The following is a 6,133-nucleotide window of genomic DNA, read 5'->3' as shown; positions in this document are numbered from 1 at the left end:
TTTCCGATAGGATATTAATTTTTAAAGGTAAATATCTCATCTGTCAGGTGAAGCACACTAAACACAAAATTGGTTTTATACTCTGTAGACAATGGTCTATCATTTGGTATACATGGATTTTTCCGAAACTGCATTTTAAGCGGGTGCAAAAATGCCACCTTGGCACTGGCATAATTATCCGGCACAGTGTTCCCAACTAGAACATCAGCACCCGGATTTGCTATTGTATGAAGCCTCTCTCACGAAGACAGTATCATGGATAGCATGTAACATAATTCAAAAGTGCAGATGATATGAATCTGCATAATAAGTGCCTTCAAGGCTAACAAATTGATTGTTATAAAAATGTGGGAAATTACGTAATGGTATTGTTGTGGAATTGTGACAGCCCCCAATTTTGAGAGTTACCTTTCTTGGAAATATACCTTTTTTGCGATGATTTTTATATATGACTGCCGTCATGAGAAAAAAGGGCCCTTTAGGTCAAAATTTTACAAACTCAGTTTTTTGTCAATTCCGATTAGTCAGCTCTTTTTGAACGCAAATATACAAAGATATCCAAGATCATGTGTGTTTTAAGCATTTTATGATAATTTTAGTAAGAGATGTTAGCACGACTTTAACGTAGCTCGTCGAAACGTCACGGCGTCACCAACGTCAAATTTTGTTTTGCATTATTTTTTTTCTTCTATACTTTCTTTTATCGTCTTTAATCATTTGAAACAGATTAATTAATTATTTTCCACAATTCTAGTTTTATTACAATTTTAACATAAGAGAACAAAACAAATTGAATATCCATATATAATTAAAATTCTGCAGCTAATCCAGATACACTTCCGATTAATCCACATGCAACCCCCCCCCCCCCCCACCTCTTCAAACAAAAGAAAAATAGATGAAGGATATTTAAAGGAAAAAATATCAAACTTCTCCCCAACCTTGAAATACTCAGTACATCAAAATTATTTAAGCTGCCGAGAAGCAAATAAGCAAACATGTAACAAACATAGATAAAGATGTCAAATTCGATGCCTATATTTCCACAATTTTGGGGCATTATCAAATTATATACCCGAGTTTATTTTCAAAAAGAGAAATATTTATTCTTTATTATTAACCTTTTGCACGGAAATTTTATCGCACATTTACTTATTATACTTTTTAAGTATCTTTACAGTTCTGAATTAAGTTTAAAATCAATAGCTGTTTTTTGAAACTCGGAAGTTATGGTGTTAAATTATTATCGTGATTTCTCTTCTCTTTCATACGTTATCAACACTTAATTCCCATAAAATTACCTCTGGAAAAAAATCGGCCTTGACTGTCTCACTGAAAATTTACGACTACAAAAATGTGGACAGAAAAACATTATAGTCTGTCCCAAGTTATTGCTTCCATCAATTTTAGATGATTTTTAAAAAAAATACACATACCTGTGAAAGAAATACAATTGAAATCGATGAAAGGGAATATATCCAAGATATCTTCATTGAACAATTTTCCCTTTTCACTCATGAAATTTCACAGGAACGAAAACAATTTTCTTACGGAGATTTATAATGGGAAATGTTTACAACTTTTCTCCATTCGGAATACACTCGGAATACATCGCGCAATTTTTTAACGTTATCATCCGGGCTTTTTAATGGCTGATGCAATGCAAAATCTCCGTAGACTTTCAATTTTTGGATGTGTATTAAAACCTGAAGCGGTAGAGGGGGCGTTTCAAAACAGAAAATCTGGACATTTTTCATATTAGTGGATGAACGTAGTTTGAGCACAAAGGTATTTACTATTATTGAAATATCATGCAAAAAGCGGTGGAAGCAAAAACTCGGGACAGAGTATAACAAAAAATGCATCTTATATTTATAGATTTAAATTTACATCCATTAAGTATGAATCCCTCTATTTCTTACGAAAGTTGATTGTAATTCACAGCTGTACATAAAAACAGACAGGACTGAAATCTACTCGCTCCAGTTCTAACCACGCAGTTTATCGATCGGTCGAAATCTTCAGCAACCGAAGATCACGGATTGCACGAACTTACCATGATAATGCCAAACTCAAATTCCTATATAAGACGCTTGGCTACAGCTTTCATCTAGCAAGCGCTAAGAAAAATACGGATTGAACGAACTAATCATGACGCACAACTCAAATTCCCATATCTAACGTACAGGTGTACATTAAAAATAATTTAGTGACTTTAACTTACTTTTTACGATCAATTCAATTCATTAATTTAATAAAAGAAAGATGTATATATTAACAATAAAATGCTTTCTTCGGTAATACCTGCGGGCTATAAAGATAGCCACATTACAGAACGCGGGTACGTTAATTTTTCGGTATTGATCGCCACCTTTTGTGTATGTTTATTGTTGAAAAATACTCGTATACACCTAAATAAGTGTTTTAAATGAGATAGTCTTTAAGCTGCCTTTAAACCATCCTTACGCTTTCTTTAAACCATCTTTAAGCAACACATATAGCTTAAAAGTGGCCTAAAGATCGTCTTTAAGCTACCTTTAAGCTATCTTTATGGAGAACTTAAAGATGGTCATTCATCCTGTGAAAAAAAATACTTTGAGGCTATGGATCGGATAACTTCAATCGTGAGTAAAAGCTACATGTACCTTTTTGTTTGCATGCAAATTAACCTCCTGATAATGTAAAAATAATATTTAATACTATTATTATATTATCTGCGACTTTTATCAATATGGGTTTGAAAAATTTTCAATTTTAAAATTTAGATATTTTGATGCTATATTTAGCTAAGAAATACGTGTCCGACCTGGTTCAAACTATTCATTAATTATAGTCACAATGTGTTTCTATAACACAAAGTCAAAATAATGTACTTCATGTTTAAATTTAAGAAATACCCTTCAGTAACAGCGCAACGTCACTGCATGACATCCCTGTTTTAAAGCGAATTTTAAGTGGCTAATGAGAAGATGAAAGGAATTGGAAACAAACGATATAGATTAGAATTTAGCAAAACGATGTTTTGATTTTGATCATGCATTTTGAAAATTTACTATTTTTGCCATTTCACTCGTTCTGATCTTTCTGGTCGAAGTTTGAGTCAGGTTAATAAAGAGAAAGTGTCGTTTTTAGTGAAAAATTTCCCCAAACAATTTAGCACCATCAATTTTTACTTGAAAAGAAAGAGGCATAACCGATATCTGATGACTTTTTAATATTCTAAATATCTAGATAAAAAAAACCCCAAGAAATGGAAAACCTTCGTAGAAAGTATATTTAAAATGTATATAACTTTTGAATTTTGTCAGTATATATGACTTTTTTTCCAAACCTGGCTTTCGTCTTTTCACTCTCAATTACGACATAAATTACCTTACATTGCTTAATTAGAATCGCTTGCATATGAAAATCACTTAGTCTGTGTATATAGGTGTAAAACATTTCGCAAGTCATAAATACGTCAATTTGTACTTGCGTCAGCTCCATCGACCTCCACCTCAAAACAGAAATTATCACCATTTATGGGTTATGCATTCTCCAGCGGTAACAACAACTATGTATGATTATCTTTTCCAAACTTTATATTCATAGTTTAAACAGGTATGATTTCCAGGCTTTGAGTGTAGGAAAAGGTTTCCTGTAAAGGACTGATATGAATTTAAGAGAATGAGTTGATATGGAGTTTGATATATATTAGTAAGTATAATCAGAATTTTGGTATTTCAATCATTAACGTGCGAGTACCCATTATTGCCGAGTACCCATTATTGCCGATCGAATAAAACGAATAAAAATCCGCCAATTTGTTGTTGTTTCTGAATTATGACGTAAGATACGTAAATTACGTCATTTAACGTAGACGTCAGGTGTTTGGAAAACAAAAAAGAATCCACTATTCAAAGAAACTCACCGGTAGAAAGGTATGTATATGAAATCACGTCCATTTGTAGACGTGCGATAGCACATCCCTCTGAATGTTTGACTAAATATCCACTTTGATGACAGGATCAATACTGTAATGGTCAGAATTCACTTGATATTTTCCTACTAGTAATGATACGAAACAAAATTATCCAAGCTAAAGCCTCTATATAAAAAATTTTCACTATCAATACCACGCGTCACCTCGCACGTAAAACGCCATGTTTTCTGCAACCGGAAGCGGATCAAAGATCTTATACCACGCACCTGCAGTCAACTAAAAGGGACATTATTCGTAAATTATACTTGCAAGAGTTGAAGAGTTGTTTCACTTGCTCAAAAAGCCCAATAATTTATACATACTTATACATCTAAGGGGGGGGGGGCGGAAATGGAAAATGAAAATTTATTAAATTTACAAAGTAAAATTATCGCAAATATGGTATTTCATGATTTAGGGAATTTTATCCCCCCTCCCCCCTCCCCCGGGAAAACAATTGTGGATCAGCGCATGTTATTTTTTCTGATATGTTTCAATCAAAAAGATTCGTTTATGGTTTTTGACTTTTTTTATTTGTAAAGATGAGGAAAAGGAAATTATATAGTAGGATTTACTTGGAAAATGCATTGGAAGACATGAGGAAGAACAAGTTGTCTGCTGAAAAAGCTTCCATAAAACATGGTGTACCTGTCCGTATCCTACGCTACAGAAGTAAACAAAAACTTAAAGGGTTTCCAAACAGGTGTCTTACTCAGAACCAGGAAATGAACTTGGTACAATATGTAAAATACTGTGCAGAAAGAGCCTTTCCTTTGACACGGAAATAATCCAGGTATCCCCACCCCTTACGCAAACACACACACACAATAGCACCCTTTGTAAAGTTGTTTGTCCTTCTCAAACAACTCAATTTGTTAAAACGCTTGTTAAAATTTAGCAATTTCTTCTAGTGAAATTAAGAATGTTCTGAATACACTATGAGTTTACAAATAACTTATTACATATTATAAAATTCTATTTTACCCCAAAAATGGCTGATATTTTTGAAGTGCTTTCTACAACCCATCTTCGCTAGCCAAGGGTTTTCGGTCCACTTTGCTCCCCATAAACCCTTGGCGGATTTCATTACGAAAACTCGGTGACAAGCTCCGTTTTATGATTGGTTGCAGCTGCGAGTAGCTGATCCAATCGCAGTGCTTGTAAATATAAACTTTAAAAGAAAACACATGTGGGATCTTTGGTAGAACATTCGGTGCTTTTAACAAGTTGAGACACAATCTCTCGACACAACCTCCCCAACGATGGTCTTACCAGATCGCTTTAAAAACCTATATATTTTACTTAGATTGAACATAGTTCTACAAACTTGCAGGCACGTAGCATCGTTTTTGAAAGTGGGGGGGCCAGACCCATCCAAAAAATCTTGACAAGCCAAAAACAAAAAAGTTTCCAAAAATCTTCAAAATCCTAATCCGTGGGGGAGGGGGGGGGGTAGACTAAACTATAAAAAATTTGTTGCTGGGAGAAAAAGTGGGGGGGGGCCAGGCCCCCCCTGGCCCCCCCTGATGCTACGTGCCTGACTTGTCAAGGCTCGCGTGATAGCATAGGAAGTAAACATGGCGAATGTAGAAGTTGCCTATCACGTTATTATGTATACGTTCCTGTTTACGGTTGTTGCTTTTAAAGGTTCAATGAACTGCGTTTTATTGAATTTCTTTGTTCCGCAATATTCACGACACTTGATGCCTGGTTATATGGCATGAAAGCTTTCGTATGAATCGGCGACTTTTTCACTCCCGGTACAGGTCCTTACAAAACACTATGAATAAATTATCCCGTAGTTTCCCTAGGTTATAACTTAATATGGATTTAATAACATCGTTTATTACATTCCGATATTCGGTAGTGAACATGTTTTCAAGTTGTATTAATACCATGATGTGTATATAACCCGTTGTTTAATTCGATTAAAATGTAAATATGCAAGGGGTGCAACACAAGTTGCTCGCTAGATAGCGCCACCACATAGCCGAGTTTTCGTAATGAAATCCGCCAAGGGTTTATGGGGAGCAATGTGGACCGAAAACCCTTAACTAGCGAAGATGTCTACAACCTGTCAAGAAGGACAAACATTTTTACATGGGTTAAAAATATTATGAAAGTTGTATAATTTACGAAAAAAAAGTATTAATGAATAACAACTTTTTGTTT

This window comes from Crassostrea angulata, chromosome 1, assembly GCF_025612915.1.
Source record: "Crassostrea angulata isolate pt1a10 chromosome 1, ASM2561291v2, whole genome shotgun sequence".
In the NCBI taxonomy this organism is placed as follows: domain Eukaryota; kingdom Metazoa; phylum Mollusca; class Bivalvia; order Ostreida; family Ostreidae; genus Magallana; species Magallana angulata.
This window is presented reverse-complemented; position numbering follows the sequence as displayed.